Raw genomic sequence first — 26,305 nt, forward strand, 5'->3', positions numbered from 1 at the left:
CCCGTACAAGGACAAGGCCCGTCAATGGCTGACTGGCACCAACGGTGCAAGACACAGCCAAACCTAGGTCGACAAATGCTCACCAACGGTCCGACATTGAGCGTCGGACGACCGTGGGCTCGGTGTGTCAGGGCCCAAAGTGTGTCTTACCTGTCGAGATGAGCAGCTTAGACACGGGAACCACAAGGAAATTTGGGCTGTTTTCTCCTACTGATTTTTTAAAAGCAATTATGTGCTACATAACAAACCTGACACTGCAGTTTCGGTCTTGCCAAAAGGACACAGATGCAGATAACCTCCTCGTTAGTATAGTGGTGAGTATCCCCACCTGTCACACGGAAGACCAGGGTTCAATTTCCTGACGGGGAGAATTGTTTCCTTTTCGAACGAACTGCATCACATCACCTCACCTCGTCCATGTCAGATGGCTAAACAACATTGCTGAATCGGCTGGAAAAGTGGCAGCAAGAGCACTGTATTAGTCATTTCATGATGAGCTCACATAAAAGGCCCTTTTGAACAATTTCAACGAAGCATTCTTGCATTGGCCGAGAATCGAAACCGGGCCTACCACTGAACCACCAATGCTTACATTATTATGATAGCCACTACAACTACTATCCACTATACTTCCTAGGCCGAAACAGGCAGCACACAACCGATCCATTTTGTGCCCATCAAGACTGCAACGGTGCTCCAAACGTCTTCTTTCATGGGGACCTGAAAACAAAGTAGCTAGTTGATCGCCACCGTTGTGGTACCCATGTTGAGTTGCAGTCTTTGTGGAGCCAGCTAGAGCAAACAAAGTCCTGCGTTGTCTAACTTACAAAGTAGTAAGTAAGACAGCACAGGTGACTCAAGACCTGCGGATTGCGACAGTGACGCACTGCCTGCTGCGTAAACCAGGTGCATAATGTAGCCAAAGTACAGACAGCAGTAAATCTTTGGCTTAGTTCTGAAAGGGGGGGGGGGGCAGCACCTTCTGATGTGTCTCTCCAGCTATTGACTACAATAACACAAAGACATTTTTCAAGGGCTGATTTCTAACAGTCTGCAGTCTGAAACACGTTGCATTGGCCAGGAATCAGACCTGGGTCTCCCGCATGGGAAATGAGAATTGTACCGCTGAACCACCAACGCCTAGTTGCCTGATGCAAATTGTACACACAAAAAGTTCAGATAATTCTGTCTTGTGAGATAATAAAAGTTGTAGATTTTTAAGTCGTTGTAATAATTTGATCAAGTCATAGTAAATGGAAAAAGACAAAGATGAAATGAAAAGAGAAACGTTGCAACCTGTTTTATTACAACAAAAAAAAACACTTAGAAAAACATGTGTGTGTCTGTATAACAGCTAAATAAGAAATAAATAAATCAGAAGCAGGACAAACAAATAAACATTCAGGCTATTTAAGTAAGTAAAGGGAGAGATAACGTTAGCAAACAAGTCGTCAACAACATCGCTGAGCGACGGGTCATTCATTCATTCATTCATTCAATAAAAAAAACCAAATATACATATGCAGAAACTATTACTATTTGGTAATGACAACAGCCAGACTGTAAAACTTTGACCTACTTTCCAAAAAAGTATGGCGGTCGGTGTCCTCCGTCTCCATTTACTGGTGTTCTGCACCGCTGGAGGAGGCGGGTTCAAGTCTTGGTAGCGATACGAGCGCCGATTGGTTAAATCTTGTTAGAATTCTTGGTAACACATGGCAAGGTGATTGGCCTTCACTACCAAGAATGAGCTTGACTTATGATCAGACGAGATCGGGAGTGTTCAGGGTGGTGTGGCCGTAAGCAGCAACACAAGTGACACACAAGCTAACCAATTTCCAAATTGTGAGCTCTGTGGCCAAAGTTTGTTATATATGTAATTGTAAACAAATACTACAAAACAGCATTATAAGCTGTTTTGCCAAACACAGGATCCAACTTTTGGGCATCCAAAGATGGATGGCTTGATTTGATCCAACAAGCCCCCTCGACTTGACGCCTCTCTTTTTTAATTTCATTTTTTATTTTGCTTTATAAATGCTTCTGTAATCAGAGAGGACAGCAAACAACAGGAAAGTTTTGGTCGAATGAAAAAATATCTTGCGTCGGCTCGTCTCCAATCACTGACAGCTCTGCCTGCTGATCGCCGGTCAAAGCATCACTAATGAGAGCATCTGTTATCTGTAACATTCTCCTCATCATCCTTTTCCTCGCTGCCTGTGTAACCCGCCTGTCTGCAGCCTGCATCGCTCACTTTCTCTCTTTAATATAAAATATTGTAATACCATGTTATTAAAACATAACAGTATTTCTCCTGGTTTCTGTAGAAGCAGCTTGGCTGACTGTGTCTGTCATTTAATGTCAACGCTAAAATCTAATTCTTTCATGTCACTGAATCGTTCTTTTTCTCTTTCAACGTCAGATGTACCGGCCCCTCTCTCGCTCCAGCAGCATCCACCTCCCACCCTCACCTCACTGGAAACTCAGATGGGGGCTGGTGACTCTGCTGCGCTGGGTGAGCTCACCGACGAGGAGCTGCTGGAGGCCAGCCAAGAACATCACCCCCTCCTGCAACCCCCAGCAGCCCTCGTCATCGCCGAGCCAGCAGAGACACCAGCTCCCCATCCTTCACCTAAACCTGCCCCCGCCCAAGCCTCCGCCGCGGAGGAGGGAGTACAGGAGGAGTTGCCCGGGCCTGCCTTCCTCCCTCCCCCACCACCTGCTAGCAGTGCTGAGGTAAAGGTTGTCTGTCTAACACGTCAGGCCGCACCTGTGGCCGCTCTGCCCACCCACCTCATAAATCGATGTCCTCAGATTGTAAAATGCTCCTTGTGTTCCTCTGTTTTTCAGCTGTTGCCAGAGTCCTGGCGGGCAGCTCTCACTGTGGAGCAGCAGCAGTGGATCGGTCGGGTGCTGTTTTCCAGGGACAGCTAGGGGAGGCCTCGGCTCATCAGTGAGCTGAACGTCTGGTGGTAGCCCCACAACCCCGGCCGGTCTACAACCAGCCTCCCGTGTCCCCCGACCCCTTCTTTGCATGTCGGCTGTTCCTATGGATGCCACACCGCATCTGGCATCTACAGCTGACATGCCCCCAGCCTTTGTGCAAAGGGTCCATGACAAAGGCTGGGCTGTACAGGACCATCCGGAGGGTCCTAGACATCGACGGCTGGTATCTCATGGCCACTGAATACCTGGAGTGCCGCTGATGTAAACGTTCTTCTATCACAGGAGTGGGGACAGCTCGTGGTGCGCCTCGACATCTGGCACCTGATGCGACACTTCGCATCAGGTGTGACCACAGAGTGCCACGACCTGTACCCAACCTTCATGAGGCAGCTGTCTCATTGCATCTTCGAGGTCGACGCCGAAGATGCCCGCCGTCTCACCGAGGCTAAGCGGTCCAAGCTGGACAGGAAGCACGGGATGGTTGGCCTGACTGATGCTGAGGTGATGAAGAGGATCTCCAAGGAGGTGTGGAGGCTCCACTGTTGGCCCAGGACACGTGGGGCCGTGGAAACCGCACTCCTCATCAAGGATCTTCTTGGCTGCAACATGCCACCAAACAGCAGAGCACCACCACACATGTACTCCCCCTGAGGGCCACGTTCAGGGCCGCATCTGAAGTTACAGACCTCTTGATCATCTCCAGCAGCAGGAGCTAGTCATTCGGTGTCAGGAAATGTGTGATGTTTGAAACATGATAATGAAAACATCTTATTGTTTCCGCCCGGTCTCGAACCGGGGACCTTTCGCGTGTTAGGCGAACGTGATAACCACTACACTACGGAAACTTGATATCTAGCTTTGTGCTGCATCAAGCCAAAATCAGATATTACTCCTCCATGCTTGGTTAATAAGTGCTGAAAGAGACCTATGGTCACGTTGTACAGTTTAAACAACAAGTTGTTCCAAAACGTGTCATAGGTTTCCGCCCGGTTTAGACACCTCTCTAAAATGTTATTTGTGATTAAAAAGTCATTTACTTGGTTAAACACAAGTTTTTCCAAGATTTTACTTAAAAATGGTAAGTTCGATACAGGCTGATAATTATTAAAAATGTTGGGATCTAAATTGCTCTTCTTCAGAAAGGGCTTCACCACCGCCGTTTTAAAGGAGGTGGGGAAGACACCCGTCTGAAGAGAGCAATTCACCATGTATAACAATTGTTCCTCAAAGAATGCATGAAACGTTTTAAAAAATGGAGTGGGAATTGGGTCTAAGAGGCAGGTTGTGGGCTTTACTTGGGAGAAAACTCGACCAAGTGTCTTCGCATCTACCAGGGCAAAACTCTCCAGTGTTTCCTCCGGTAAAATCAATGATCTGGGTAAGTCAACACTTAAAATCTGATGCGGTAAAAGACTCGATCTGATGTCATTGATTTTACTTCTGAAGTGGTCTGCAAAATCCTCACAAAGGGCGTCACTTGGTATCTTGGAGGGTCTATTAAAATTTGCGTTTGTTAAAAGGTCAATTGTGGAGAAGAGGAATTTCGGGTTGGTTTTATGGTCGTTGATTAATTTTTGAAAGTGAGAAATTCTTGCCTGTTTGACTGTGTTATTGTAGGTTTTGAGGTGTTCACGGAATATTTCGTGAACTGTTAACTTTGACTTTCGCCATCTCCTCTCAGCACTCCTGCAGTTTCTCTTCAGCTTTTTGATGTTCATATTTCTCCAGGGCGGTGTAAGTTTTGTTTTAACAGTCTTCAATTGAAGTCGGGCCACTGAGTCCAGTGTTGTCTTTAATTTATTGTTAAAACTGTCAACAATGAAATCACACGGTTCTGGTAAAATATCTGCTGGAGTGCTCTGTAAAATCCGGATAAACTTTGCAGCCACTTCAGAAGTTAGGTAGCGTTTCCTCACTGATCTCACCGGGGCCTCCCGTTGATTAAAACTGGTGACTGTAAAAAACACACAAAAGTGGTCAGACACAGCCAGATCCACAACAGAGGGCGCACCAATGGACAGGCCATAAGTTATGACCAGGTCCAGGGTGCGCCCCCTGCTGTGAGTTGGCTGTGTGACATGCTGTCTAAAATCTAGGCAGTGTAAAAGGTTTAAACATTCTCTGGACACTGTGTCTGAGGAGTTGTCCATGTGCAAGTTAAAATCACCAGTTATTAAAATTCTATTGTATTTACTATAGATAATTGATAAAAGTTCGGAAAATTCATTGATAAAAGATGATGAGTACCTGGGTGGTCTGTAGACGGTTAAGCAAAGAATGGGGGGGTTGCTAAAAACAAAGGCATGATGCTCAAATGATACGAAGTTGTTAAAAAATACTTCATTTGAGCACATGGTAATCTTTGTAATCGAAGCAGTTCCGCCTCCTTTTTTGCCCTCTCGAGTTGAAAATAAAAAGTTAAAATTTGGTGGGGAAGCCTCAGTGAGAACGACAGGTGCATCAGTGCCAAGCCACGTCTCTGTCAGGAGAATGATGTCTAAGTCGTTGTCTACAATAATGTCATTTATAATAAATGATTTGTTTAAAAGGCAGCGCACGTTCAGGACAGCTATTTTAGTGTCTGCACTGGACGTGTGCTTGTCACCTCCAACTCGGGGGATGTTTAAAATACAGTTATTTCTATGAACAGACCCTGGTCTTACCTGTCTGTTGTTTGTAATTCTGGTTTTGATTGTCTGAATATTATCCTGCGCCTGTATAGTGGAGGGTGACGGTGGAGGTGAAGGTAATTGGGAGGCAGGGGGTCTGTAAGTGTGTGTGTCCTTAGTGAGTCAGGAGGGGTGTGGAGCATGAACGGATAGTCAAGTCAATGTTCACAGATAAAAGATGTGAACCATTCTTGTTTGGGTGGAGGCCGTCGTGTTTGAAAAGGTGGGGCCTGTTTAAAAAAGCTGCAAAGTTGTCAACAAATGGGATACCTTTTCCCAGGCAGTATCCCTTCAACCACACGTGCAGCTGACGAAGACGGGAGGTGGTGACGTCACCGTAACGAGGTGGGGAAAGCGGGCCTGAGATAATTAGCCGCTTCCCCGTGTCCAGCAGGTGGTCAATTAGGGTGGTGAAGTCCCGTTTAGTGGTCAGTATCCCCGCCTGTCACGCGGGAGACCGGGGTTCAATTCCCCGACGGGGAGGTTAGTTTCCTTTTCAAAACATACTGCATCACCTCAACTCATCCATGTCAGATGGCTAAACAACATTGCTGAATCGGCTGGAAAAGTGGCAACAAGCACGAGCACTGTATTAGTCATTTCCAGATGGCAAGATTCCATTGACAGACGAATTCAGTGGAGCAAAGGAATCTTGCATTGGCCTGGAATCGAACCCGGGCCTCCCGCGTGGCAGGCGAGAATTCTACCACTGAACCACCAATGAAGAAATATCATTTATATGAGCGGGAACAAAGGCTGAAAAACACTTGCTCCAAACACGCAGCAGAGAGACCGGATACACGGGAAGGTTAGGGAAAACCACTGGAGGAAGGAACGGAGTGAAACACTACGGAACGAGGCAGAATGATCTGGCAGAGAAGTGAAGAGCAGCTTTTCTGGAGGAGCTGATTGCTCCAAAGGCCTGGGGTTTTCTGTGTGCCTCATTATAGTGTTGTGCAGTCTGCTGAGCCTCATGCATATTTGGCAAATCCATGTACTGCCTCATCAGTGTTGTGCACATAACCGAGCACACACACACGCATTTATTAATTGTTAGGATATATTGTGTATTTTTGGTATGCTTTACTTTATTGTACAAACGTGAGTGAATTGCCAACTATTGTGTCAAGAGCTCCAAAATCCTTCACCTGTCACTGCTGAGATTCATTCTCTGAAATTATTTCAACTATCCTGAAATGAGACTGAGTTTCCCTCCTCAGAGTCTGTGCAGGATTCTGCAGAGTTCTACAAGAACGTCGTGAGCTGCACAAGAGGCGGCAGATAGAACCTCATCACATATAAATAAAGCTCCCAGCAGCCTCCACTGATTCTCTCTGACTGATAGACAAAGCAAAGATTTGCTCCCCAAACCAAAGTAAAGTGGGAGTCAGTGAATAGAGGGGAAACTAAATGAACGGCCAAAAGAAGAAGCTCACTTCCAACACACACTCAACTCACATCACCAGTCAAAAAGCAAAAGCACAGAAAGCCGACTGAAGGTGTCGACTCTCTGGAAACACACGAGCAAGTGAGCAGGAGAAGCCCACCTCCCTATAGAGCCTCCCAGCAGGCTGATTGGCAGCAGCTGAGGGAGAACATCACAGCTGCAGCCAATAGCTCCTGATCAGCAGCACACCTGGGACCTGGATTTTGGAGCTCTGAGGAGCTCTGAGCACAATAACACTTTGATGACATGAGATTCAGATTAAAGCAGTTTCTTCAGCTGAACATTTCAAATGTTTCATTTCCTCTTTGAGTTGACAATGTGAGCAAACAGCAGAAATGTTGAACACCATCAGAAAGCACCTCAAAGTCATTTGCAATTGGCAGGTTTTGAACCACTTAGTACTTCTTTGTAAGTTAGACAGCGCAGGACTTTGTTTGCCCTAGCTGGCTCCACAAAGACTGCAACTCAACATGGGTACCACGACAGTGGCGATCAACTAGCTTTGTTTCCCCAGGCTTTCTCTCCCTCAGGCTCTGTGCAGGTGCTGTTGCACTCTTGATGAAGAAAAGATTGCATCAAAAAACCAGTGGTGGCTGTGGGTAATACAGCCATATGAGCATTGGTGGTTCACTGGCAGAATCCTCACCTGCCATGCAGGAGGCCTTGCATTCGATTCCCAGCCAATGCAGTTGTCAGTTGCTTCATTGACACTGTACCATAGGGCCTTTTATGTGAGCTCTGACACGTCTGTCAGTGGGCAATCGGGAAATGACTGTTACAGTGTTACTATTGTCTCCCGCGAGTCAGGCGGGGATACTCACCACTACACTAATGAGGATATGTCTGTAGGGAATAGCCCTCCACGGAGTAGACGTGGGTTCGATTCCCGGTCAGTGCAACACCTTTTGGCAAGACTGAAATTGCAGTGTCAGGTTTGTTATGTAGCACATAATTGCTTTCAAAAAATAATTAGGAGAAAACAGCCCAAATTTCCTTGCAGTTCCCCTGTCTAGGCTGCTCATTTCGACAGGTAAGACACACTTTGGGCCCTGACACACCGAGCCCACGGTTTGTGCCTGTTTGGCGCAGAAGGCGGTGAGTCAAACTTCCAGGTGTATGCACGTGCCATCACCAAAGTGGTATTGGAGTCAATGAGCATTGGTGGTTCAGTGGGAGAATTCTCACCTGCTATGCGGGAGGCCTGGGTTCGATTTCCAGCCAATGCAGTTGTCCTTATCGCATACGGGCTACACCAGAGCTTACATCATAACATTTTATTACTTTAACATTCTACAGTTACATCATAACATTCTAGAACTTTAACATTCAAAACTTACATCATAACATTCTATCACTTTTACATTCCACAGTTACATCATAACATTCTAGAACTGTAACATTCTCCAGTAACAGCAACATTCTCCAACTGTAACATTCTAGTTACATAACAACATTCTAGAAGTTTAACATTCGACACTTACATCATAACATTCTAGAACTGTAACATTCTACACTTACATCATAACATTCTATTACTTTTACATTCCACAGTTACATCATAACGTTCTAGAACTGTAACATTCTACAGTTACATCATAAAAATTGTAGAACTGTCACATTCTACAGTTATATCAACATTCCAAAACTGTAACATGATAACATGATAACATTTTCTTACTTTAACATTCTACAGCTACAGCAACATTCTAGAACATTAACATTCTACAGTTACGTCATAACATTGTAGAACTGTAACATCCTAAAGCAACAGCAACATTCTAGAACTGTAACATTCTACAGTAACGACAACATTCTAGAACTGTAACATTCTAGTTACATCATAACATTCTAGAACTTTAACATTCTACACTTACATCAAAAGATTCTACATCATAACATTGTAGATCTGTAACATTCTACAGTACACCACACCAGAAGCAACACTTGTGACTCTTTTCTCCCTGCTTTTCTTGGGTAAGAAAAGGCTTGCTGCTATCTTAAATTTAGCTGCATTTTGTGCCTGTTTGGCGCAGAAGGCGGTGAGTCAAACTTCCAGGTGTATGCACGTGCCATCACCAAAGTGGTATTGCAGTCAATGAGCATTGGTGGTTCAGTAGGAGAATTCTCACCTGCTATGCGGGGAGCGGGTTCGATTTCCAGCCAATGCAGTTGTCCTTATCGCATACGGGCTACACAGGAGCGCTTACCAAAGACCAGAAGAATAACCAGCGTCCCCTGTGGTTGTAAATGTGAATGAAGTATATGTTTGTTTAGTTTTGTAGCCTTCTAGACATTCTAGAATTGTAATATTCTACAGATACATCATAACATTCTAGAACTGTAACATTCTACGTTACATCATAACATTGTAGAACTGTAACATTCTACAGCAACAGCAACATCCTAGAACTGTAACATTCTAAAGTAAAAACAACATTTTACAGCTGTAACATTCTACAGTCAGGCAGGCGAGAACTCTACCACTGAACCACCAATGCTATCCCTAAGTCAGAATCAAGAATCTGCTGAGCCTCATGCACATTTGGCAAATCCATGTACTGCCTCATCAGTGTTGTGCATGTGAGCAAACAGCAGAAATGTTGAACACCATCAGAAAGCACCTCAAAGTCATTTGCAATTGGCAGGTTTTGAACCACTTAGTACTTCTTTGTAAGTTAGACAGATTCCCGGCCAATGCACTTTATTGCTGTATGGACTCAATGGTTGCACAACTTCTTTGTCTTGTCAGCCAATGCAGTTGTCCTTTGTAGTACTTCACACAGACGGGCTACACCGGAGTACTTACCAAAGACCAGAGGAATAACCGGCGTCCCCTGTGGTTGTAAATGTGAATGAAGTATATGTTTGTTTAGTTTTGTAGCCTACGACTCCTCACGAGGCTCTACAGCTCTGCAACATGCCACCAAACAGCAGAGCACCACCACACATGTACTCCCCCTGAGGGCCACGTTCAGGGCCGCATCAGAAGTTACAGATCTCTTGATCATCTCCAGCAGCCGGAGCTAGTCATTCGGTGTCAGGAAATGTGTGATGTTTGAAACATGACAATGAAAATATCTTATAGTTTCCGCCCGGTCTCGAACCGGGGACCTTTCGCGTGTTAGGCGAACGTGATAACCACTACACTACAGAAACTTGATATCTAGCTTTGTCCTGCGTCAAGCGAAAATCAGATATTAGTCGTCCATGCTGGGTTAATAAGTGCTGAAAGCGACCTATGGTAAAAGATTGCATTGTGGCTGTGGGTAATACAACCATGTGAGCATTGGTGGTTCAATTCTCAACTGCCATGCAGGAGGCCTTGCATTCGATTCCCAGCCAATGTAGTTGTCAGTTGCTTCATTGACACTGTATCATAGGGCCTTTTATGTGTTTTATGTCAGTGGGCAATCAGGCAATGACCGTTACAGTGCTCTTGCTATTGTCGGTACTTTCCTGCCAATTCAGGAATGTTGTTTCGTTTTTGTTTTTGTTGTTGCCATCTGATTCCCAGTCAATGCAACACCTTTTGGCAAGACTGAAATTGCAGTGTCAGGTTTGTTATGTAGCACATAATTGCTTTCAAAAAATCAGTAGGAGAAAACAGCCCAAATTTCCTTGCAGTTCCCCAGTCTAGGCTGCTCATTTCGACAGGTAAGACACACTTTGGGCCCTGACACACCGAGCCCACGGTCGTCCGACGCTCAATGTTGGACTGTTGGTGAGCATTTGTCGACCTAGGTTTGGCTGTGTCTTGCACCGTTGGTGCCAGTCAGCCATTGACGGGCCTTGTCCCTGTACGGGGAAAATTCAAAAAAATCATGGTCAGGCTGAGCCTTGCAAACACATATAACCCTTACCTGGGAGGGAATAAATCTGGCAGAGTGGTGCGCAGAGAAGTACCTCCTGCTCAACATCAGCTGAACCACTGAGGCGACTGTTGATTGTAGAAAGAAGGAGGCAAAAACACAGACCCTGTCTGCATCAGTTGAGCTGAGGTGCAGCAGGAGAACAGCTGTACGTTCCTTAATATCACAGTCACTGAGAGCATATGTTGGTCATCACACATCACCATCCAGGCTAAAAGAAATGGACAGAATAGGCTCTACATCCTACGGAAACTTGGCAAGGCTACATTCTGGAGCAAGATCCTGGTTAACTTCTACAGAGGAGCAACAGAGATTATTCTGTCTTAAACCTTGGGAGGAGCTTCATTCCCGAGGATGTGGAACTCCTCTTTAATCTTCAACAGACGTAGACGGATTAGGGACAACTTTCAGCACTGTCACATGAGCACTGGTGACAACCATTCATTTCTGTCTTCATGTATAAACAAGCAGGGGTTCACTCTTGATGTTTTCCTGCCTCTTCTGTCTCGTTGGTGCTCCCTGCCACCCGTAAGAATTATCTGAACTAAATTTTTTTGAATAAATGACAGTAATCCTAATATTCATCAGAATTGTTTTATTCATTATATAAGTTCCTTTGTTTGGCTCTGGATTTTAAATAGTTCTACTTTATATTTCTGTTATTTTAGTTGCCAAATTATTATTAATTTTCATAACTATTTGTATATTTTTGTGACCATATGAATGTGAGTTACAGTAGTCATATGATCATAATAACTTGGCACCACGACGGTGGCGATCAACTAGCTTTGTTTACCCAGGCTTTCTCTCCCTCAGGCTCTGTGCAGGTCCCCATGAAAGAAGACGTTTGGCGCACCGTTGCAGTCTTGATGGGCGCAAAATGGATCGGTCGTGTCCCGCCTGATTCGGCCTAGGAAGAATATGAAGACAAGATTGCGTCAAAGAAGCAGTGGTGGCTGTGGCTGTCACTGCCATGTGAGCATTGGTGGTTCAGTGGTAGAATTCTCGCCTGCCACGCGGGAGACCCGGGTCCGATTCCCGGCCAATGCACTGAGTCTTTACTGCTGTATGGACTCAATGGTTGCACAACTTCTTTGTCTTCTTACAGTTAATACCCGGGAGAGGAGCATTAGAAGATGCTGGCGTTGGTGACACGTCATACACCACACCAGAAGCAACACTTGTGACTCTTTTCCCCCTGTTTTTCTTGGGTAAGAAAAGGCTTGCTCCTATCTTAAATTTAGCTGCATTTTGTGCCTGTTTGGCGCAGAAGGCGGAGAGTCAAACTTCCAGGTGTATGCACGTGCCATCACCAAAGTGGTATTGGAGTCAATGAGCATTGGTGGTTCAGTGGGAGAATTCTCACCTGCTATGTGGGAGGCCTGGGTTTGATTTCCAGCCAATGCAGTTGTCCTTTGTAGTACTTAGCACAGACGGGCTACACCGGAGCACTTACCAAAGACCAGAGGAATAACCGGCGTCCCCTGTGGTTGTAAATGTGAATGAAGTATATGTTTGTTTAGTTTTGTAGCCTACGACTCCTCACGAGGCTCTACAGCTCTGCAACATGCCACCAAACAGCAGAGCACCACCACACATGTACTCCCCCTGAGGGCCACGTTCAGGGACGCATCAGAAGTTATAGACCTCTTGATCAACGCCAGCAGAGGCGTCATGAGGCGTCAGGAAATGTGTGATCTTTTGAGATATGATAATTAAAATCTATCAATGTTTCCGCCCAGTTTTGAACTGGGGACCTTTCGCGTGTGAGGCGAACGTGATAACCACTACACTACGGAAACGTGGTATCAATGGGAGCCTTTCTATATCAAAGCTGTGGGACCACCTGACCAGATTTATACCAGCAGTACATTTTCATGTTCTGCGACATGCCGCCAAGCAGCACACCACCACACATGTACTCCCCCTGAGGGCCACGTTTAGGGACACATTAGAAGTTACAGACCTCTTGATCATCGCCAGCAGCAGCTAGTCATTCAGTGTCAATGAGCATTGGTGGTTCAGTAGGAGAATTCTCACCTGCTATGCGGGAGGCCTGGGTTCGATTTCCAGCCAATGCAGTTGTCCTTATCGCATACGGGCTACACAGGAGCGCTTACCAAAGACCAGAAGAATAACCAGCGTTCCCTGTGGTTGTAAATGTGAATGAAGTATATGTTTGTTTAGTTTTGTAGCCTTCTAGACATTCTAGAATTGTAATATTCTACAGATACATCATAACATTCTACAACTGTAGCATTCTACAGTTACATCATAACAATGTAGAACTGTAACATTCTACACTTACATCATAACATTTTATTACTTTAACATTCTACAGTTACAGCAACATTCTAGAACTGTTACACTGAACAATAACAGCAACATTCTAGAATATTAACATTCTACAGTTACATCATAACATTGTGGAAGTGTAACATTCTACATTAACAGCAATATTCTAGAACTGTAACACTCTTCAGTTACATCAACATTCTAGAACTGTAACATTCTGCAGTTACATCATAAAAAATGTAGAGCTGTCACATTCTACAGTTATATCAACATTCTAAAACTGTAACATTCTACACTTACATTATAACATTTTCTTACTTTAACATTCTACAGTTACATCATAACATTGTAGAACTGTAACATTCTACAGTAACAACAACATTCTAGAACTGTAACATTCTAGTTACATCATAACATTCTAGAACCTTAACATTCTACACTTACATAAAACATTCTATTACTTTTACATTCCACAGTTACATCATAACATTCTAGAACTGTAACAATTTACAGTAATAGCAACATTCTAGAACTTTAACATTCCACAGTTACATCATAACATTCTAGAACTGTAACATTCTACAGTAACAGCAACATTCTACAACTGTAACATTCTAGGTACATCACAACATTCTAGAACTTTAACATTCTACACTTACATCATAACATTCTAGAACTTTTACATTCCACAGTTACATCATAACATTCTAGAACTGTTACATTGAACAATAACAGCAACATTCTAGAATATTAACATTCTACAGTTACATCATAACATTGTGGAACTGTAACATTCTAGTTACATCATAACATTCTAGAACTGTAACATTCTACAGTAACAGCAACATTCTTCAACTGTAACATTCTAGTTACATCATAACATTCTAGAACTCTAATATTCAAAACTTACATCATAACATTCTATTACTTTTACATTCCACAGTTACATCATAACATTCTAGAACAATTACATTGAACAATAACAGCAACATTCTAGAATATTAACATTCTACAGTTACATCATAACATTCTAGAACTGTAACATTCTACAGTAACAGCAACATTCTTCAACTGTAACATTCTAGTTACATCATAACATTCTAGAACTTTAACATTCAAAACTTACATCATAACATTCTATTACTTTTACATTCCACAGTTACATCATAACATTCTAGAACTGTAACATTCTTCAGTTACATCAACATTGCAGAACTGTAACATTCTACAGTCAGGCAGGCGAGAACTCTACCACTGAACCACCAATGCTATCCCTAAGTCAGAATCAAGAATCTGCTGAGCCTCATGCACATTTGGCAAATCCATGTACTGCCTCATCAGTGTTGTGCATGTGAGCAAACAGCAGAAATGTTGAACACCATCAGAAAGCACCTCAAAGTCATTTGCAATTGGCAGGTTTTGAACCACTTAGTACTTCTTTGTAAGTTAGACAGATTCCCGGCCAATGCACTGAGTCTTTATTGCTGTATGGACTCAATGGTTGCACAACTTCTTTGTCTTGTCAGCCAATGCAGTTGTCCTTTGTAGTACTTAGCACAGACGGGCTACACCGGAGCACTTACCAAAGACCAGAGGAATAACCGGCGTCCCCTGTGGTTGTAAATGTGAATGAAGTATATGTTTGTTTAGTTTTGTAGCCTACGACTCCTCACGAGGCTCTACAGCTCTGCAACATGCCACCAAACAGCAGAGCACCACCACACATGTACTCCCCCTGAGGGCCACGTTCAGGGCCGCATCTGAAGTTACAGACCTCTTGATCATCTCCAGCAGCAGGAGCTAGTCATTCGGTGTCAGGAAATGTGTGATGTTTGAAACATGATAATGAAAACATCTTATTGTTTCCGCCCGGTCTCGAATCGGGGACCTTTCGCGTGTTAGGCGAACGTGATAACCACTACACTACGGAAACTTGATATCTAGCTTTGTGCTGCATCAACTGAAAATCAGATATTAGTCTTCCATGCTTGGTTAATAAGTGCTGAAAGCGACCTATGGTCACGTTGTACAGTTTAAACAACAAGTTGTTCCAAAACGTGTCATATGTTTCCGCCCGGTTTAGAAACCGGAGACCTTTCGTGCAGGAGCCGGATATAGTGATCACTAACTTTACTAACTTTTCCCATTCATTGTCTATGGTAGCGATTATCACTACAGATGCAATATATTTTTGGCCAAAAGTGGATTGTGGTGGCGCTGTTTCCCCCACTTTTTTTAAAGAGATGAGTTTATCTTGTCCTTTGAGTGACAGACGACTGGAGCAGCAGTGATTTCAGTGGGGATTTTCCATTTGACTGTTTTTTTTCCGACTGCGGTGTCAAACGTAAAGTCAAACTTGACGAATGTAAGTGAGCTGTTTTTTAAGTACTAAATTTCGATGTATATGTGCGTAAACTGTATACTATTGATCAAAATAGGCTCAACTTTTATTGTTTAACTCAGGTTTTTTTTGCCAGGCAATACGAAATGAACGTTTTTTTATTGTTTGTAATGTTAATTCGGGCTATATATCGTATGTATCGTCACGTGTCACTGTGGAAGAGCTGACAATCGGAGTTCTCAATTTCTCTCTTGCTCAGACTGATATATAATCGTGCTTTTTTTTCGACCCATTTCTCATGTTTTCTAAAGTTAGGCCTGCTGTAAGAATGGAGCCTTTTGTCCCTTCGTATTTTTTTTAAGTTGATTTTGTCTTGTGGGCAAGTTCATTCATTTTTAGTAGGTGAATATTATAACATATGTCATTTTCATTGTCTGCACGTAAGATCGGGGTTTATTTGCAAACACAGTGTTAGATTACTTTTAAAATGTGAAACAGAGATTTTGTTATCCCATTTGTCTAGTTTGCAAATTAACATATAACTAACATATCTAAGTTTGCTGTAAAGCAGCTTTTATTAGCAAAACATTAAAATGAGAAAAAAAATAAATTAAAATTCTGCAAGATAAACTGATTTTTGCAGTACTGTGTCCTGTCGGCACAAACTGAACCTTCTGTCAACATTCCTGTAAAGGCATATTTGTTCATCTATACACAGCCTCTGCAGCTAAACATCTCTGTCATGCAAATAAACACTCCCTAATTTTTTCAGTGCATCCTTGTATCCACATTACCCTGTTTAGATGCTTCTCTATGTGCATTCCCGAACAATAATCCCATTTTCTTCTCTTCTTTAGAAATGTAAGAAATAATATCCACAAAACACACATGCATTAACAACAATTTTCATGTTAACATCATTTTAAAAGTTGTTTGCTGTATTGATTAATAAATACTTCATCAACCTGTCTTTTTAATACAGTATGTGTATTTCTGCTAATACATTAATATAATACTCCGCCTCAAAGGTTGCTTGATCTAACCCTAAACTCTCAAACAGTTGCTCCACACCAGCATAACTACATTTCTGATTTGACAGATAAATAAATGGCTTTCATAATCTCCACTGCCTTCTTACCTGACTTTTTATCACCTACACTCTGTCTTTTTACCCACATTCCTCATCACTACTGCAACATATCAATGTCCTAGTGGACAGCTGATATTCAAAACAATACAATGAACATAAATGTTTTTTATAAGTCCAAAGACAGGTACTGTCTCATTTGCATTGGTGACTATCAGAGACCGTTCACTCATGTACTTGTTACCATTGAGAATCAACCACTTTACAGTGACGCATGTTGTATGCCATCCATCCCCCCAAAAATATTGTATCTTTTCTGTGATGTACTCCATATTTGTTACTTCTGAGACAGGACACCGCTGCTCTTCAGACGGACGCCATCCGGTCTGGGGCAGATCCTCCAGAAGATCCTCTGTCACGTTCTTCTTCACACACACCCACACGCAGACCTACAAGACACGTTAACACCACAAAAAAACTTAAAGACTGGAGTCTGTGTGTGCGGAAAAAATTCCTCATTATCGGCGACTCCAATGTGTCCAGGTTTCCTCCCTTTCAGATCCAGGACTTGCAGGTCGACAGCTATCCTGGAGCAACGTTCCACCACGCCGAGGCTCTCCTGCGTAAGGCTGTCTGCACCGCCGAGGCTGAGGTGATCATCCTGGCCTTTGGACTCAACAACAGGCAGCAGAAGACCCGTGTCACCACCATCAAACAGCTGCAGGGAGCCCTGAGAGTGACAAAACACAGATTCCCTGACGCCACAATCCTCGTACCTGTCATAAACTTTTCCACCGCTCTTCCACAGAAGGAACAGCTTAACCTGCAGGTACTGAACAACCACATCATGAAAAACTGTGATTTCATTGCAGAGCTTCCCAGCAAAGATTTCGACACAGAAAGGGACACAACCCACTGGACTCACCGCACAGCCTCTAAAATGCTGGACCATTGGATGCGCCGGGTAAACTAGAGGCCCCCGAGAGCCCGGTTTTCCAGGAGGGGGTTAAAAATGTTTTGATCCTAGCAAAACATACTGAATTATCCACTCGTCAAATATCTCTACTCAACAGAGGTTTGAATTTCATTCCCACCAGGGGCAGTAATAAAAATATCAAACCCCAATCTAGGCTGGACCTCCAAACCTATCACAGGAGATGAAAACTTTTAGCTTATTATGAAGATAAGGGGACCTCAGTCAAACAGCCTTTTACTCCTGCTTCCAATTGGACCCCCCCAGAATTAAATTTACCTTCTCACATTCGTGATTTGATTAAGATGGATCTCAGCTTCTTTGAAAATTCATTTGAAGTTCTCAGGGTTAAATGTAATCTGACGCCTGAAGAAAATCTGGCTCTTGAGGAACTTAGGAACAATAACAACATCATTATTAAACCAGCTGACAAAGGGAGTGTGGTGGTGGTGATGGACCTTGACCAGTATTTATGGGAAGGACGTAGACAACTGAGGGATACTAGATATTACTCTAAATTAAATAAACCCATTTTTCTGGAGACTTTCACTCAGATCACCCAAATTTTTAACAAAACATATGAGAAAAAATTGATTAATGCTAAACAAAGGAATTATTTAACTGGAGACTCAGAACCTAGACCCAGAAGATTTTATTTCCTTCCCAAAATCCATAAGGATCCGAGCACTTGGAGCAAACCGTTTCAAACTCCTCCAGGGCGACCTATAGTGTCTGACTGTAGCAGCGAGACATACAGGTCTGCTGAATTTATTGATTATTATTTAAACCCATTGGCAAAAAAACATAAAAGCTATATTAAGGACACTTGTGATTTCATAGATAAAATTAAAAACCTCACCATCCCCACAGGGTCCCTTTTGTTCACTACTGATGTCGAGAGCCTTTACACTAATATAGACACACAAGAAGGCATCCAAGCCGTTAGAGACATTTTTAATAAATTTCACGACAAAAGAAGACCAGATAAGGAATTATTCAAATTATTGGAAATTAATATGACCCATAGCGATTTTGAATTTGATGGACAATTTTTTCTCCAAATAAAAGGTACAGCCATGGGCAAGAAATTTGCTCCAGCATACGCTGATATTTTTATGGGCCCATGGGAGACTGCAAAATTGGACAAATTTTATTAAAAAAAAAAAAAAAAAACCTTGCATTATTATAGATACCTTGATGACATTTGGGGTATTTGGACCTATTCTGAGGATGAATTTGCTGCTTTTTTGGACACCTTAAACAATCACAATCCCTCTTTCAAATTAAAAGCCACAACACATCGTAATTCGGTTAATTTTTTGGACACAACCACATTTAAAGGCCCCAAATTTACACTACACAATCAATTGGATGTTGAAGTTCACTTTAAGGACACGGATACACATGCACTCTTACATAAAAGTAGTCATCATCCCAAACATACATTTGCAGGTATTATTAAGTCACAATTATTACGTTTTCACAGGATATGTACACAGAAAGAGGATTTTAAACAGGCCACCAAGGTGCTGTTCTCGGCTTTGTCCAGTAGAGGGGACTCTAGGACCTTTTTGAGAAGCAGCTTTAAAGCCTTCCTCCAGGCCAAACCCCTCCTGGTGTCCACTGCACTCCCATTTGTCACCACCTACTCTCCATCTACAGTGAAGCTGGTCAGACAAATTAAAAACAATTTAGAGGCCACTGTGAGATCGCATCAACCCCATAATGATGTTAGAGTTATTGCTGCGTTCTGAAAAATAAAAATCTTCAAGATTTTTTTTGGTAAGGGCAAAGGTCAGGTCACGGGTCAATCAAAGAGCTGTTCCTAGGAATAATTATTTCAAACAATTAAAATGGGTGTATGATTCACATAAACAAAAGGTGTTTAGGACTGCTTTACAGGGGACTATTTTCACTAAAAATTGTGTTTATTTGATGATGTGTAAAGTGTGTAGTTTGAGATATGTGGGGGAAACGAGACATACTATTCATGTACGGGTTACATGTCACAAACATAATATAATTAGACAAAAGCATACAGACCGACATGTTGTCCAGCATTTCGTCCCTCATGGTTGGGATGCGGTTCAGGCCTCGGTCCTGGAGTGTAATCCACACTGGTCCACGGCCCAGAGAAGAAGAGCAGAGAGGGACTGGATTAATAAATTAGGAACAACATTTCCACTAGGCTTGAATGAAAGAATTTACTTTCGTGCCTAAACCCAACCTCTCGCCCTAACCCTGAACCTCACCCTAACCCTAACCTTAACCCTAACCCTAACCCTAACCCTTAATCTCACCTTAATTCGAACCTAACCCTTAATTCTGGCCCTAATCCTGACCCTAACCTAACCTTAACCCTAACCCTAATCCTAACCATGCCCCTTAATTCTTGCCTAATCCTAACCTAACCCTCAATTAGGCCCTGACCCGAACCACACTCCCTAATTTGTGCCTAATCCTAACCTAACCCTTAATTCTGGCCCTAATCCAAACCACGCCCTCTAAAATTTTCCCTAACCACACCCCCATAACAATAAAAGGAGAAATATATACAGGGTGGGTGGGGCAATGTTTAATGTGGGTATTATAGGGTTACAAAATTAAAAAAGTAACAAATCATCAAATTGGTCTTTGGCAATTAATTTATAATGGGATCATATAGTTAAAAAATACAAAATGACATCATTCATAAGGGGATACATAAGGACATCATATTAATAATTTAAGGGGCATATATACATATATGGGATGGGTTACAGTTCATACGGGGGGAATTATAGGTGAAAAAAGTCAAGTAGAAAATAAAAAATAATAAGAAATTAATAGATAAACCAATCAATTTATAACCCTAATTTTTTTCTCTCTAAATAAAACTGATTAAAACATCAATTACGAATAAACCAATTCATTATAACCCCCTTTCCCATTTAACAGATAAACAAACAATCAAAATAAATATAAAATAATTAAATAAAATTAATAAATAAACCTGTGGTTCATAACTCTCTGCAACAAAGCTCTTTTTGGACAATGTGTTTATTTTGGGGAGTCACTGAGAGGTCCCAGACATCGGACGGTCCAAACTCCCTTCATCCTAACCCGCTAGTTCCTCCATCTGCCCTCCTGGTTCTCTGTCACCTCCCAATAATGCACTTTTTATTCTTATGCTTTGTGACAATGCTTCTACTTCTTTGATGTTAATTGCACTTATTTACTGTTCTTTTGTTATAAAAATGTTCTTTTATAAGGTGATTGCTCCCCATATCAATATTTATAATCACATTCCTAAGTCTTAACTGTTTTTGTTTAATTGTAAGCGGACTTGTTTAAATCTATGTTGGATATAGTATTAGCGGCAGGCACAGGTTGACGACACTTCCTTTCTGCTACTTCCGGGTTCTGAGCCAATGGGCTTCTTCGGCGGGAGAATTCAATTTCAAACCGCACTATAAAACCATACAGACCCGCTCAGACTACTCGGAGCAAAGCAGAGAGCACTTGTCGTTCAACCAATACTTCTTTTTGCAAGAATAGCCTGAAGAAGGCTCGGTTGTGAGCTGAAACGTTGCTTGCTTGCTTGTGTTCTTGTTTTTGCCGTTTTTTGAAATAAAGAGAACCGAGTGCTCCAATAAGAAGTCTCCTCTTCTCTGTCACTCATTGAGAGGTTTTCTTCAAAAATTCCCCGCTACAATCACACACCAGCCCCTGATTCTTTGACGAAGAAGAGGATGGCTGGACCACGGTCCGGTACCGCGGCCGCCGCAGAGAGCCGGACCGCCACCGCTACGAGCCAAAAGAAGACCCGCCCAGATATAGCTCGTATGCCGCCGCCGTCACCGCTCCTGCCGGGAACTTCAGACCCCGCTACAGGGATAATCCGACCCGCTCTACCGATGACCGGGACGCTGTGGTTGTAAATGTGAATAAAGTATATGTTTATTTAGTTTTGTAGCCTTCTAGACATTCTAGAATTGTAATATTCTACAGATACATCATAACATTCCACAACTGTAACATTCTACACTTACATCAAAACATTTTATTACTTTAACATTCTACAGTTACAGCAACATTCTAGAACTGTTACATTGAACAATAACAGCAACATTCCAGAATATTAACATTCTACAGTTACATCATAACATTGTGGAACTGTAACATTCTAATTACATCATAACATTCTAGAACTTTAACATTCAAAACTTACATCATAACATTCTAGAACTATAACATTCTACAGTAACAGCAACATTCTACAACTGTAACATTCCACAGTTACATCATAACATTCTAGAACTGGGGATACTCACCACTATACTAACGAGGAGATGTCTGTAGGGAATAGCCCTCCACGGAGTAGACGTGGGTTCGATTCCCGGTCAGTGCAACACCTTTTGGCAAGACTGAAATTGCGGTGTCAGGTTTGTTATGTAGCACATAACTGCTTTCAAAAAAAAAATTAGGAGAAAACAGCCCAAATTTCCTTGCAGTTCCCCTGTCTAGGCTGCTCATTTCGACAGGTAAGACACACTTTGGGCCCTGACACACCGAGCCCACGGTCGTCCGACGCTCAATGTCGGACCGTTGGTGAGCATTTGTTGACCTAGGTTTGGCTGTGTCTTGCACCGTTGGCGCCAGTCAGCCATTGACGGGCCTTGTCCCTGTACGGGGAAAATTTAAAAAATCATGGTCAGGCTGAGCCTTGCAAACACATATAACCCTTACCTGGGAGGGAATAAATCTGGCAGAGTGGTGCACAGAGAAGTACCTCCTGCTCAACATCAGCTGAACCACTGAGGCGACTGTTGATTGTAGAAAGAAGGAGGCAAAAACACAGACCCTGTCTGCATCAGTTGAGCTGAGGTGCAGCAGGTGAACAGCTGTACGTTCCTTAATATCACAGTCACTGAGAGCATATGTTGGTCATCACACATCACCATCCAGGCTAAAAGAAAAGGACAGAATAGGCTCTACATCCTACGGAAACTTGGCAAGGCTACATTCTGGAGCAAGATCCTGGTTAACTTCTACAGAGGAGCAACAGAGATTATTCTGTCTTAAACCTTGGGAGGAGCTTCATTCCCGAGGATGTGGAAGTCCTCTTTAATCTTCAACAGACGTAGACGGATTAGGGACAACTTTCAGCACTGTCACATGAGCACTGGTGACAACCATTCATTTCTGTCTTCATGTATAAACAAGCAGGGGTTCACTCTTGATGTTTTCCTGCCTTTTCTGTCTCGTTGGTGCTCCCTGCCACCCGTAAGAATTATCTGAACTAAATTTTTTTGAATAAATGACAGTAATCCTAATATTCATCAGAATTGTTTTATTCATTATATAAGTTCCTTTGTTTGGCTCTGGATTTTAAATAGTTCTACTTTATATTTCTGTTATTTTAGTTGCCAAATTATTATTAATTTTCATAACTATTTGTATATTTTTTGTGACCATATGAATGTGAGTTACAGTAGTCATATGATCATAATAACTTGGCACCACGACGGTGGCGATCAACTAGCTTTGTTTACCCAGGCTTTCTCTCCCTCAGGCTCTGTGCAGGTCCCCATGAAAGAAGACGTTTGGCACACCATTGCAGTCTTGATGGGCGCAAAATGGATCGGTCGTGTCCCGCCTGATTCGGCCTAGGAAGAATATGAAGACAAGATTGCGTCAAAGAAGCAGTGGTGGCTGTGGCTGTCACTGCCATGTGAGCATTGGTGGTTCAGTGGTAGAATTCTCGTAAGTCTTTACTGCTGTATGGACTCAATGGTTGCACAACTTCTTTGTCTTGTCAGCCAATGCAGTTGTCCTTTGTAGTACTTAGCACAGACGGGCTACACCGGAGTACTTACCAAAGACCAGAGGAATAACCGGCGTCCCCTGTGGTTGTTAATGTGAATGAAGTATATGTTTGTTTAGTTTTGTAGCCTACGACTCCTCACGAGGCTCTACAGCTCTGCAACATGCCACCAAACAGCAGAGCACCACCACACATGTACTCCCCCTGAGGGCCACGTTCAGGGCCGCATCTGAAGTTACAGACCTCTTGATCATCGCCAGCAGCAGCTAGTCATTCGGTGTCAGGACATCAGACCACACAGACGTGTGATGTTTGAGACACGATAATGAAAACCTCTTATTGTTTCCGCCCGGTTTAGAAACCGGGGACCTTTCGTGCAGGAGCCGGATATAGTGATCACTAACTTTACTAACTTTTCCCATTCATTGTCTATGGTAGCGATTATCACTACAGATGCAATATATTTTTGGCTAAAAGTGGAATTGTGGTGGCGCTGTTTCCCCCACTTTTTTTAAAGAGATGAGTTTATCTTGTCCTTTGAGTGACAGACGACTGGAGCAGCAGTGATTTCAGTGGGGATTTTCCATTTGACTGTTTTTTTTCCGACTGCGGTGTCAAACGTAAAGTCAAACTCGACGAATGTAAGTGAGCTGTTTTTTAAGTACTAAATTTAGATGTATATGTGCGTAAACTGTATACTATTGATCAAAATAGGCTCAACTTTTATTGTTTAACTCAGGTTTTTTTTGCCAGGCAATACAAAATGAACGTTTTTTTATTGTTTGTAATGTTAATTCAGGCTATATATCGTATGTATCGTCACATGTCACTGTGGAAGAGCTGACAATCGGAGTTCTCAATTTCTCTCTTGCTCAGACTGATATATAATCGTGCTTTTTTTTCGACCCATTTATCATGTTTTCTAAAGTTAGGCCTGCTGTAAGAATGGAGCCTTTTGTCCCTTCGTATTTTTTTTAAGATGATTTTGTCTTGTGGGCAAGTTCATTCATTTTTAGTAGGTGAATATTATAACATATGTCATTTTCATTGTCTGCACGTAAGATCGGGGTTTATTTGCAAACACAGTGTTAGATTACTTTTAAAATGTGAAACAGAGATTTTGTTATCCCATTTGTCTAGTTTGCAAATTAACATATAACTAACATATCTAAGTTTGCTGTAAAGCAGCTTTTATTAGCAAAACATTAAAATGAGAAAAAAAAATTAAAATTCTGCAAGATAAACTGATTTTTGCAGTACTGTGTCCTGTTGGCACAAACTGAACCTTCTGTCAACATTCCTGTAAAGGCATATTTGTTCATCTATACACAGCCTCTGCAGCTAAACATCTCTGTTATGCAAATAAACACTCCCTAATTTTTTCAGTGCATCCTTGTATCCACATTACCCTGTTTATATGCTTCTCTATGTGCATTCCCGAACAATAATCCCATTTTCTTCTCTTCTTTAGAAATGTAAGAAATAATATCCACAAAACACACATGCATTAACAACAATTTTCATGTTAACATCATTTTAAAAGTTGTTTGCTGTATTGATTAATAAATACTTCATCAACCTGTCTTTTTAATACAGTATGTGTATTTCTACTAATACATTAATATAATACTCCGCCTCAAAGGTTGCTTGATCTAACCCTAGACTCTCAAACAGTTGCTCCACACCAGCATAACTACATTTCTGATTTGACAGATAAATAAATGGCTTTCATAATCTCCACTGCCTTCTTACCTGACTTTTTATCACCTACACTCTGTCTTTTTTACCCACATTCCTCATCACTACTGCAACATATCAATGTCCTAGTGGACAGCTGATATTCAAAACAATACAATGAACATAAATGTTTTTTATAAGTCCAAAGACAGGTACTGTCTCATTTACATTGGTGACTATCAGAGACCGTTCACTCATGTACTTGTTACCATTGAGAATCAACCACTTTACAGTGACGCATGTTGTCTGCCATCCATCCCCCCAAAAATATTGTGTCTTTTCTGTGATGTACTCCATATTTGTTACTTCTGAGACAGGACACCGCTGCTCTTCAGACGGACGCCATCCGGTCTGGGGCAGATCCTCCAGAAGATCCTCTGTCACGTTCTTCTTCACACACACCCACACGCAGACCTACAAGACACGTTAACACCACAAAAAAACTTAAAGACTGGAGTCTGTGTGTGCGGAAAAAATTCCTCATTATCGGCGACTCCAATGTGTCCAGGTTTCCTCCCTTTCAGATCCAGGACTTGCAGGTCGACAGCTATCCTGGAGCAACGTTCCACCACGCCGAGGCTCTCCTGCGTAAGGCTGTCTGCACCGCCGAGGCTGAGGTGATCATCCTGGCCTTTGGACTCAACAACAGGCAGCAGAAGACCCGTGTCACCACCATCAAACAGCTGCAGGGAGCCCTGAGAGTGACAAAACACAGATTCCCTGACGCCACAATCCTCGTACCTGCCATAAACTTTTCCACCGCTCTTCCACAGAAGGAACAGCTTAACCTGCAGGTACTGAACAACCACATCATGAAAAACTGTGATTTCATTGCAGAGCTTCCCAGCAAAGATTTCGACACAGAAAGGGACACAACCCACTGGACTCACCGCACAGCCTCTAAAATGCTGGACCATTGGATGCGCCGGGTAAACTAGAGGCCCCCGAGAGCCCGGTTTTCCAGGAGGGGGTTAAAAATGTTTTGATCCTAGCAAAACATACTGAATTATCCACTCGTCAAATATCTCTACTCAACAGAGGTTTGAATTTCATTCCCACCAGGGGCAGTAATAAAAATATCAAACCCCAATCTAGGCTGGACCTCCAAACCTATCACAGGAGATGAAAACTTTTA

At 42.5% G+C, this 26,305-nt stretch overlaps 5 non-coding genes across 5 annotated transcripts; 1 reads left to right on the forward strand and 4 right to left on the reverse strand.

The window, feature by feature from the left end:
- Positions 1–3,718: 3,718 nt before the first annotated feature.
- On the reverse strand, positions 3,719–3,791 carry trnav-aac (transfer RNA valine (anticodon AAC)). The gene has a single exon. It is a non-coding gene; the product is annotated as a tRNA-Val (tRNA).
- Positions 3,792–10,145: 6,354 nt separating this feature from the next.
- trnav-aac (transfer RNA valine (anticodon AAC)) lies at positions 10,146–10,218 on the reverse strand. Its single transcript has one exon. It is a non-coding gene; the product is annotated as a tRNA-Val (tRNA).
- A 1,692-nt stretch (positions 10,219–11,910) lies between these two features.
- On the forward strand, positions 11,911–11,981 carry trnag-gcc (transfer RNA glycine (anticodon GCC)). Its single transcript has one exon. It is a non-coding gene; the product is annotated as a tRNA-Gly (tRNA).
- Positions 11,982–12,660: 679 nt separating this feature from the next.
- trnav-cac (transfer RNA valine (anticodon CAC)) lies at positions 12,661–12,733 on the reverse strand. Its single transcript has one exon. It is a non-coding gene; the product is annotated as a tRNA-Val (tRNA).
- A 2,353-nt stretch (positions 12,734–15,086) lies between these two features.
- Positions 15,087–15,159, reverse strand: trnav-aac (transfer RNA valine (anticodon AAC)). The gene has a single exon. It is a non-coding gene; the product is annotated as a tRNA-Val (tRNA).
- Between the last annotated feature and the right edge of the window lie 11,146 nt (positions 15,160–26,305).

Source organism: Plectropomus leopardus, chromosome 16, assembly GCF_026936395.1.
Source record: "Plectropomus leopardus strain MGB_pleo_1.0 chromosome 16, ASM2693639v1, whole genome shotgun sequence".
Lineage (NCBI taxonomy): Eukaryota > Metazoa > Chordata > Actinopteri > Perciformes > Serranidae > Plectropomus > Plectropomus leopardus.